Below are 11,439 nucleotides of genomic sequence, written 5' to 3' on the forward strand. Positions count from 1 at the left end.
ACCACTCCTCCTCTTCCCATAGACATCAGTGATAGCAACTTCCCTTTGCTATACATGTCATCATGGGAGGGCAGGCCTGCCTGATGCCCTTGCACTTCCTGCTGTGGTGGGATAGGTTGCTATCTGTTCTGAAGGAGAGGGTGCTTTATGACCTGTGATAGGTATCCATGGCTCAAGTTTGTTCAAGGCTGAAGTTAATGGTTTCTCCCACCTATACTGAAGATCATTGTTCATTCATGCTTCCCTCCATGGGAGGAGCCCTGGGGCAGGTACTATGTCTTCCCAATAGCAGGTGTGCTTTGTTTTGTATTGTTGTATTGTGATCATTATGAGGTGTGTGTATAGTTAATGATACCAAAGCATTCTGCAGGTGAGGAAATGAAGGATAATAAAATGCTTGTAATATGTCAACAAAAGCCACAGTATATGAAATCTAACTTTGAATTCATAGTGTGACAAAATTCCCTTATGAAGCTAATTGATTGCTGCTGGAGAGGGGTGAATCCTTGTTCACTTAGATGATTTGCATACAGGCAGGGCTCCTGTTGGTTCTCTACTTGTAACATATAAGAAATGATTGTTTAATTTCTTACATACTGCCTGGAAGCCCCAGCACTTTTGAAGCAGTGTACAGTAGGTATATTTCTGTCCTTGCAGGATTCACAGTCTTAGTTTATACCTTAGGCAGTAGAGTGTTAAGGGACTTGCCCAAGATCATAAGGAGCTGCAGTGCGATTTGAAGTGAATCCCCCCTGCTTCTCGGCCTGCTGCTCTATTAGGTTTCTCCTCCACTCTATAGATTGTATATTTTTGCTGTTTTGGGGGAGAACCTTTCACAGCCAGCAACTAGCCTGCCCTAGGTCTCTGCCTTAACCCTGACATCCTTTTTTCCCAGAGAAAGATCGCTGGGACAGGGGTTGTTTGTGTAGACTGTTAACATCTGTTAAAACATGCGAGTCCCATGTCAGCCAATCTTTTTATGTTGCTCATAGGCAGTGTTGTGTTGGAGCAGGCTGTCACAGGTTCACGAGAGCCATTTGTTAAAGTAGGCCCCCTCATGGCTACTTTAACAACTGGCTCCCAAAATGTGGGCTTAGGCCTCCTCCTGAATTCTCTTTTACTTTGTTGGTGGGGATGCTAAGCGTTGCCAGCCATGCGCGAGAAGTCCGAGCATATTCCTCGGAGCCAGAAACAAGCAGTAGGGAATGGTGGCAGTCCATTTATTGGCCGCCAGCAAAGGTATGTCTGGCATGCCCACATGAGGGGGGCAGAGAGAGGCATGCGTTGCCTCTGTCCCCCCCCTAATTGCAGGGCAGGCTATGCCTGGAGCGAGAGCCCATTGTTAAAAATTTACCAGCATACCCCTGCCTGTAGTCCAAATCCAGCATCCAATAGGGGCCATGGGGAAAAGTAAATGGAAGTGCCCTTATCTACTACGCATCCTGGCTAATAATTAATGGAGCTGACACTTTTGTCACCATTATGAAATAAAAGAATCCCTTTCTCTAAAGGTGGCAAAAGTATTTTCTTTTAACAGTGGAAATAAAATCCTCATCTTTTGACATTCCTGCAGGGATCAGTTTTCTACTTTGTTTAAATTTCTTTTGACACATTTTTTTCCATAAGAATTACAGCCCCAGTTTGAACTGTTTGCCTTACTTTAATTTAGGATTAACCCCCCACACACCTTTAACTCATAGTTTGAGGATGGATGGCCAAAACTGAACCCATACTCTGCCTGCAACCTTATGCATGTAGGGGTTATTAGGGAGGTGGTGTGCCCTGAGCACAGAGACCCTGCTGCTATGGACAGTGTAATCTTTAGTGAACTACTTAACGTCTACGCATTCAAAGCTAAGATTGTAAGCTCTGTATGGCAGGAACACAACCATGCAAATAATCTTGTACAGAACTGTGTACACACAAGCAAATGTTGCTGTGGCAGAATCGCAGAGTCTTATCAATAATTCCTGTAATCAGATGCAGTTGAACAGTAAAATGATGTATGTAAGCAGTACCCTGAGCCTGATGTGTTTAAATAAAAGATGACACTGTTAATAAACTAACTTGCATCTAGGCTGGAGTGTAAATTATCTGCATGTGAATTATCGGCTGTGCCCCCCCCCCCTCCTCATCATCAGAAGCTAATGCTCTTCCCACTCTCCACACAGGTGGGGTTTGCAGCCCACTTGCAGTGCCTCTCACATCCCTCAGCCCGTGCTTTAGCACTACTCCTACAGACCGATGCTCAGAACCAAACCCGGGTGCTAGAGGCGATTAGTGCCCGCATTAGTGAGTGCAGAATGCTCAGAAGCTCTAGCACAGAAGATAAACACGCCAAAGATTAACACAAAGAGCATGTTAATGCAGTCAAGCGGATGTTAATGAGGCGATTTCCTATTCCAAAGCTCAGAGAACAATGCACAAAACAAAGCCACCTTACCACTGGAAAAAAAATGGTATCAGCTCGGAGCAGGGGTTAGGGTATTTGAAGAGAGGATTTCTCATGATTTAATCTTTACAATCTACTGGTTTTTATATCATTTGGAAGTAGAAGGAAGCCAGTGCAAGCCCCTAAGCGCTGGTGGTGAGAAACAAATGTGTGCAAGTCAGAGCAAACACAAAAGCGAAAGCACACATTGGCGCCTGTTCCCTGTGTTTAAATATAAGCGTTCCAAGTTTAAACAAAAAATGGAAATGCTTATATTTAAAGGCAAAGAAAATGGACACCAATGTGTGCTTCACCTTTGGGTTTGCCAGGCGCATGTGCACAGGATGTGAGCTTACCGCAAAACTTCTGCGCATGCATCAAGCACGTTCCCCCACCCCCACTTGCTTTTGCTTTTACAGCATGCATATCAGGGGCGTAGCTATGGGGGGCATGGGCCCCCGTAGATTTGGCCCTGGCCTCCCCCGCCGCCGTCTGGTATGCTTGCTGGCGGGGGTTCCCAACCCCTGCCAGCTGAAGTCCTCTTCTCCGGCGCAGCTGCATTGCTGATCTGCAAGGGCAGGCTTCTGTTTCTGTGAGTCTGACGTCCTGCACATACGACTCACAGAAACAGAAGCCTGCCCTTGCAGATCAGCAACGTAGCTACGCCAGAGAAGAGGACTTCGGCTGGTGGGGGGGGAGACCCGCCAGCAAAGGTACCTGATGGCGGCAGGAAGAGGGGGTCGAAAGGGTTGGCGGTGGAGGGGGGTCAAAGGTGGTGGTAGTGGCGGCAGGGGGGTCAAAAATGGCAGGGGGGATCGGTGGCACCGGGAGGGGGGGGGGGGCTCAAATGTGTCCCTTCACCTGGGGCTCTGGACCCCCTTCCTGCCGAAGTCTGGCTACACCCCTGATGCATATAATTTGAATACATCTTTTGAGTATTGGCGACATAAGTTTCCGTGCTTTTCTGGTGCTATAGTTTCTGCGTGGTTGGCTTACTGGGGGAGTTCTGAGCATCAGCCTGTCGGTGCCTATCCCACCCACCTCATCTTCAGCTATGATGTCCACATAACACCCAGTGCATGCAAATCTATCTTGTGCATAGTCACTGTGGATATGCTGAAAACCTGATAGGATTAGATGTGCCCCAAGGGCTGGGTTGGGAGTGGCTATTTTAGGATCTCTAATCCACACGCACGGGCCCTGTTCAGTTTTTCAGTGTATCAAAGCTGCACACTGCCTACTAAATTTGCAGAGACCACGCTGCAAAACAAACAATCCAGGTTCATTCACTTCCTGAAAGATGTGAGCTCCTTGTCAGCAGCGGTAACAGGGCACTCTCATACATCCTAAATCAGTGGTTCCCAAACCACTCCCCAGCCAGTCAGGTTTTCAGGATATCCATAATGAATACTCATGAGAGATTGGAATGTAGAGAAAGCAGTGCATGCACATTTTTCTCATTGGTATTCATTGTGGATATCCTGAAAACCAGACTAGCTAGAGAGCCTCCAGAACAGGTTTGGGAACCACTGCCCTAAATACTTCCTCCAAAATGTTTCTAAACTTCCCATGCAACAGCTTTTTATTGTGTAACAATCGTAAGAGGACACTTAGAGAGTGGCTCTTTGTCCCATTCTCTCTGGCCTCCTTTCAGTATTGCATTGAGATACTCTGACCCCCTTTAGTTTCTCCATCTGCTGCCAGGCCCTGGCCTGCACAGTAGAACTATCTTTTAGCCTATGCATTTCCACAGTTGCTGGGCCCAGTGTGGTTTGCACCAGCCAAACACGGCCTTGCCAAATACATATAGATTAGGGTTACAGGAAAAGAGAGGAACATTCTGTATCATTTGTCATGTAAGATGGTGGCTTTGCCTGTGACTAACAGTCGGATTATTCCACTGCTGCAACATCTGCTGTGTCAGGAGTCCCCCTTCTCACAGGACAGAGGAGGCATGACAAGTTGAATAAAGAAAAGACCACAGTGTCAGTGATGGACCAGCAGGCTGCCAGTGCTACTCAGAGGGATGAGGGAAAGAAGACAGAATGAAGAGGGAGAAAGAAGAGGAAGGGGAGAGGAACATGGAGGCCAGCAAATCCCACCAACCACTATCTTGATTGGTTTGTTCTTTCCCTTTTCATCCTCTCAAACCTGGTAGCCATCCACTGGAGGTATTTTTAGCCTAGCACACTGCTTCTCTCTCGACTTCCTAATGGAAACTCCATCTACTTATTGTAAGTATGGGATTGTGCCATTCCAGTAGTGTTCTTCATTTAAGGGCCAAAGGGTTCGTGGTGGCCCAGTCAGGCCTAAGTTTGGCTCCCTGATTCACTTCCCCATTATACACTCTCCCCCACCTTCGCTGAAGGCTCACAGCTAGGGGCGTAGCCACGGGTGGGCCTGGATGGGCCTAGGCCCACTCAGTTTGGGTTCAGGCCCACCCAGCAGCGGAGCGGAGGGAGCAGGCAGCGCTGATCCTGCATCTGCCTCCTTCTCTCTGACGGCAGCGCTTCCCAGACACTGCCTACCGCCGCCACGATCTACCTCCTCCCTCTGTCTCACTCTCAGCAGCGGTAGCGTCGCGATTCAAACACGCTGCCTCCTGCTTCTAACCCAGAGCTTCCGGGTTAGAAGCAGGAGGTAGCGTGTTTGAATCACAACCGCTGCTGTTGAGAGCATTGTTGTCAGGGTTGCGGTCTTCCCGCAACACTGGGCGGGTTTTCTGCGAGCAGCTGCGAAAAATTTTCGGCGGCTGCAGGGTGCGGGTTTGGGCTTTTTTCCTGTGGCTGCTGTGCGCTTTTTTCCGGGGCTTCTATTGGTCCAATAGAAGCTTTCCCTGGCTTCTATTGGTCCGATGTGGTCCAATAGAAGCTTTCCCGGGCTTCTATTGGTCCGATGTGGTCCAATAGAAGCTTGTCAGGGGCGGGGTTTGACTTTGGGCGTTTTTTGGGTGGGTTTAGGGCTGATTTTGGGCTGGGAAAATTTTTCCCATCTGGCAATCTTGGCTGAGAATGAGACAGAGGGAGGAGGTGTCTGGGAAGCGCTGCCATCAGAGAGAGGGCGGGCAGGTGGAATGGGAGGGAAGGATGCATGAGGGTGAAGGAGAATCGCTGGACAGATGGATGGGAGCGGGAGGGGAGAGAGGAGAGTCACGGGATGGATGGAGGTGGGGGTCAGGGGAGAGAGGAGAATTGCTGGGGATGGATGGATGGAGGTGGGGGTCAGGGGAGAGAGGAGAATTGCTGGGGATGATGGATGGATGGATGGATGGAGTTGGGGCAGGGGAGAGAGGAGAATTTCTGGGGATGGATGGATGGAGGTGGGGGTCAGGGGAGAGAGGAGAATTGCTGGGGATGGATGGATGGAGGTGGGGGGCAGGGGAGAGAGGAGAATTGCTGGGGATGGATGGAGGTGGGGGGCAGGGGAGAGGAGAATTGCTGGGGATGATGGATGGATGGAGGTGGGGGGCAGGGGAGAGAGGAGAATTGCTGGGGATGGATGGAGGTGGGGGGCAGGGGAGAGGAGAATTGCTGGGAATGGATGGATGGATGGAGGGGACAGGGGCAAGAACAGAATTGCTGGGGATGGATGGATAGGGGCAGGGGAGAGAAGAGAATTGCTGGGGATGGATGGATGGAGGGAAGAGGAGAGTTGCTGGACATGGGTGGATGGAGGGGAGGGAAGAGGAGAGGAAGGTTGCTGGACATGGGTGGATGGAGGGGAGGGCAGGGGGCAGAGGAGGGTTGCTGGACATGGATGGATTGAGGGAAGGGCAGGAGAGAGGAGGGTTGCTGGATATGGATGGAGGGAAGGGAAGGGAGAGAGAACAAATGCTGGACATGGATGGAGGGGAGGGAAGAGTGAGGAAGGAGATGAGATGAGGGAAAAGGAAGAGAGGAGAAAATTGCACATGGATGAAGAAAATAGGCAGAAGCTGGATCCACTGGACAGTCAAGTCTGCGGAGGACCCAGAGCAAGAAATGAAGAAGAAAGGCGGAAAGTAAAGAAATAAATGGAAAGGAAGCCCTGGAAACGTATGATCAGAAAAACAAAGTCACCAGACAGCAAAGGTAGAAAAAAATCATTTTATTTTCATTATAATGATTGGAACATGTCCACTTTGAGAATCAGGTGCTCAACATTAAAATTTTATATTTATTTACTTATTTATGGCATTTTATCCCACATTAAACATGAATTAGATTGGAACCTGGGATCATTTAATGTTTTTTTTCCTGGAGAGAGTACTGCATTGCCTCCCCCACCCCCCAGGCTCTCTCCCCGGCTATAGCCAGCTCTGCAATTTTGAGGGGAGGTGCACAGGTGGACGGGGGGGGGGGGGGGGGGCGCAGAGGTGGACCGGGGAGAAAGCCTGTTGTTAAACATTTACCATCACACCACTGTCTAGTGCCCACCCATCCAACCTGTTGGCCCACCCAAAAATTGACTTCTGGCTACGCCACTGCTCACAGCTAGAGCTGCTTCCAAAACAGCAGCTCACTCTGATACAATTCTTCTTTCAATGAGTTTCAGCCATGTGATACCCAAACTTCTGGACTATTCTTGTGATAATGCATGTGTGGGTGGTTTAGTCAAGAAGGGAGCCAGCTGACAGGATGGAGGCAGAGCAAGGCAACACTATATTTATCTTTAACATGTTACCAAGACACCTCCTGTCTTTAATTAAATTATGTGATCCTGCCTGCTCCCTCCCTCCAGCAGTCAAAGAAGTGCTTAAGTCTTCTTGCAATAAGAACCACATAATCGAGATGAGCCTGCAGTGGGAGATGATGCACATGAGCACTTCTGCCACCAGGGGGAGACTGGAATCACATAATCTACAGTATGGTGATAGGAGGCAGTACAGCAAGCAGGGGTGGATTGCTTCATCAAGGGGAGGGGGAAAAGTGGCATTTCTCATGATGTGAGTTCTTCCCAAGGTGCTGAGGGTTGTAGGCCAGCAATATAGAAATAACTGCTGGCTCATGAGCTTCTGTACATTTAAGAGGGCAGACTTGGAGTGGACATACTGCTGCTGGGATTTATTACATTAGTTGTGGCAGGGGCTGACAGCTATTGCAGCCAGAGCCTGAAGCAGCCCAGGCTGCAGCATCAAGGCTAAATTGGGGGAGGAGAAGCCAAGGACAGGATCCTTATGCCCAGGAAGACTTTGTCACAATCTACCCTGGTGACAACACTGTTGAAGATGAGTACAGTGTTGCTGTGCTCTGCCCCCTTAATTTAAGATTGGGGGTGGGGAATGCTATCCTCAGCAAAATTTTGCCGGGGGGGGGGGGGGCACTGCATTTGAACTTAACACCGCCGCTGGTGCTGGAGTTCAGGCACTGCATGTTTCAAACTCACTGACAGGCTGTATGATGCCCTCTGAAAACAGAGTACCCCAAATGCATCATTGGCAATAAGCTTCCAGTGACGTCTGGGTGGGGATTAACAAAAGGGGTGTGAATCTGCTTGGGGGGGGGGGGGGGAGAGGCTGAAGGTAGAATGGTGGAGACGGAAGGTAAGTGAGATTGGCATTTGCCTGGGATTAGGGTTGGGGGTTGTGTGTATTGAAGGGGAAACTGTTGGTGGAAAAGAGCTGGGAGGAGAGAGAATAATGGGGGAGACAAACGGGAAAAAGTGTGGGAAAAGCAGACTTTAAAAAGATAAATTGCTCCGGTCCAGCCTCATCAATGAAAAGGAGCACTGATTTGCCCAGGGTACTGACCAGCTGCTTTCTCCAGTGATGATCCTGGATATTACATTGAAGTTTGTATAAATGTTTGCCAAATTATATGGCCTCAGTTTCAAAAACAGTGAAAATCACTGCATTAAAGAGAACTCCCAGAGTTCACTCTGATACAATTCTGCCATCTAGTGGTAAGAAGCTATCATTGCTACTACTATCAAGGACCAATTTTCTAACCAACCAGTGGCGTAGTCAAGGGTGGGCCCGGGTGAGCCCAGGCCCACCCACTTTGGGCTCAGGCCCACCCACTTTGGGCTCAGGCCCACCCAGTAGCAGCACACCTATGATGTGGCTGGCAGGGATCCCTAAGCCTCACCAGCCAAAAACTCCCAACAACTGTCCCTCCTGCTTACCTGGAAATAGCAGATCTTCGCCTGCAGCGAGAAATGACGGATACATACTATTCGCACCAGCCCCACAGCCTTCCCTCTGATGTATTCCCACCTATGCGGAAACAGGAAGTTGCATCAGAGGGAAAGGCTGTGGAGCCAACATGAGCAGTGTGTATTAGTTGCTGCATGCGAGGGAGGGAGGATGTTTGAGAGACCAAATGGAATGCAGGCGAGAGAGGGAGAGACCAAATCATTTATGGGACAGGGCAAAGTTATTCTGCCCACCCATCCTGGGACCAGGCCCACCCAAAATTGGGTGTCTGGCTACGCCCCTGCCCCCAACCCCCCACCCAAATGAAGGTTAAAAAAAACAAGCGTGGTGTAATACTACATAGTTCTATTTATGAACACTTTTAGGAATTCAGGCTCAAAATACTTTCTGGCCTTATCATTTTGTAATGCTGGACTTAAAATGGGGGTTGTTGGAGGTGCAGGGCATTCAGACTCCGACTCCCCACCTCAGAGTCACAGCACCACTTGTCACAGAAATGGCACCAGTTCCCCAGCAGCAGCAACTCGTGTGGGGCTTGGGAGCCCTTGTGTACTGCCAGGCTCTTCAGTTGCCCCATCCTTTTGCCCTGCACAGGCTTCTTCTGAGCATGTAAACCATGGGCACCTTTTACTAAGCCGTGTAGGCGCCTATGCGCACCCAACGCATGCCAAATTGGAGTTACCGCAGAACTGAGCAGTTTACAATTTAACAACAAAATAGTCGGAAAGGAACTACATCAATCGGATAGGAAAGTAAATAAGCAATCAAAACAAGACTAGATGGCAGTAGGGGAGGGATTAGGAAAAGGGGAAAAAGAAATGGAAAAGGCAAGGCGGGGGAAGGGGGGGATACTGACAATAAACCTGAAACTGACCCATATTCATTCCAAAGAAAAAGCTTGTCTAAAAAGGTGCATTTTCAAAGTTTAAACTTTTTTTTATTTCTACTCCGTGCTTTCCCACTCATGGCAGGCTCAATGCGGCTTAGGTACTTATTTGTACCTGGGGCAATGGAGGGTTAAGTGACTTGCCCAGAGTCACAAGGAGCTGCTTGTGCCTGCAGTGGGAATTGAACCCAGTTCCCCAGGACCAAAGTCCACCACTCTAACCACTAGGCCACTCCTCCATCCAAAGAGGAAGTGGGCAAACGTTCCAATAAAAGGGAGTTTTGAAAAAGAAAGAACAATGACGTATGCGTTCAGACTGGGCAGCCTTTGGGTTAGGGAGGACCAAACGATAGTTATTTATAGAACGAAGAAGGCAAATAAGGGAATAGAGAATGGTCAATGTAGTAAGATAATCCGGAAGACCGATGCAAAAGGCCTTAAAAGTAAGAATAAGTAGTTTAAAGATAATACGCTGTTCTATCAGTAACCAATTAAATTTTTGAAACATGATTAAATTTACCAGCATGACACATAAGTTTAATTTCCGTATTCTGTACGGACTGAAGTTTCTTCAGGTTTGAATGGGAATCAAGATATATGATATTACAATAATCAAGACGGGTCAAGAGAAGTGACAGGATCAGAGTATGTAAAATGGATTGGTCAAAATACCTATGGATAGAGTACAACCGATGGACGACAAAAAAGCTAGATTTACATCAACTCGTGATTTGCGGGGAAAAGGAGAGATGGGAGTCTAAAATGACTCCAAGATAACAAAATGAACTCACTGGATATTCAATGCCAGGCAACCACACCTGCATAGATGCCATGTTACCCAGTTCCAGGCTGGAGACTTTTTGGTCAGTCCTGGTTTTTAACTTATACCCCAAAGCAATGTGGTATTTGTAGAGCCTGATCTTGCTCATTGAAATCAGTGTTGTAGATCCCGTAATACACCAGGATGGGATGGTCAGAAATCCAGGACTGACCAAAAATCTCCAGCCTGGAACTGGGTATTGTTTGTGCTTTTTGTGCTGTCTCCAGAGTTTCTAATCACAGTCAGCACTACTTACACAATACAATTCCTCTCAATCGATATCTTAAGAGCTGGACAGCGGATAAGACTTATTTAGACTGAAACAAAGAAAAAAGGACCAGAGAAGCGCTTCTCGGGGTTAACACTGGTTTATTTAATTATCCAGAGATTAGGTTAAAAAAATTTAAGAAGATAGTCATAGAAATAGTCTAGGATATGACAGAAATAAGAACATATATAGAAATGGAAAATTACAATGGAAAGTGGGAGCAGGACATTCTTTCAAACTCCCTGGCTTGGGAGCCAAAAGAGATGTACACTGCCCACCCTCCTATCTGGCAGAGAAATATTATATAGGGTTTCTTTTCCCTTACAAGACAAAAAGGGAGCACAAGGGGGAGGGGTTGTCACACCCCCTTAGTTAGCACCTTACAGTCAGTCAGTATCTCTAGTATCAATAAAATACACAGCATCTGTTTATATTTCCTTTTGAAGATGCATTTGGTCTTTTGTCCAAATGTTTTGGACATACATTTCTCAAACCTTTAATTTAATATCTCCCCTATTCTAAAAGAGGAGACAAAAGTTTACTGCTTCCAGTTGCTATAGAGGTGTTAGGTTTCTCTTGTCAATAGAACTATTGCTTTTGACTCCAGGGACCAGGGAGATAGTGTTTGAATTGTTCTAGGCAGAGAAGGAAATAAGGTGTTACCTGATTGTGGTTGTAAAAGGGTAATTCTGTCCTGGATACTAGCCTTACTTCCAAGGGCATGGGAAAGAATTCTGTCTCTTGGCCATATTCAAAGGGAGAGATTCTCCCCCTTCTGCAATAATGTTTTCTTATCCAGTCCTTATTACAGGATTTCTATCTCTCTCTCCTCTGTCAACCTTGCCCCCTACACCTGGAACTTCCTTTGATCTGCATCCTAAAAGTCTCTCAAAGGCTAATA

This window comes from Microcaecilia unicolor, chromosome 4 (assembly GCF_901765095.1).
Source record: "Microcaecilia unicolor chromosome 4, aMicUni1.1, whole genome shotgun sequence".
Classification (NCBI taxonomy): domain Eukaryota; kingdom Metazoa; phylum Chordata; class Amphibia; order Gymnophiona; family Siphonopidae; genus Microcaecilia; species Microcaecilia unicolor.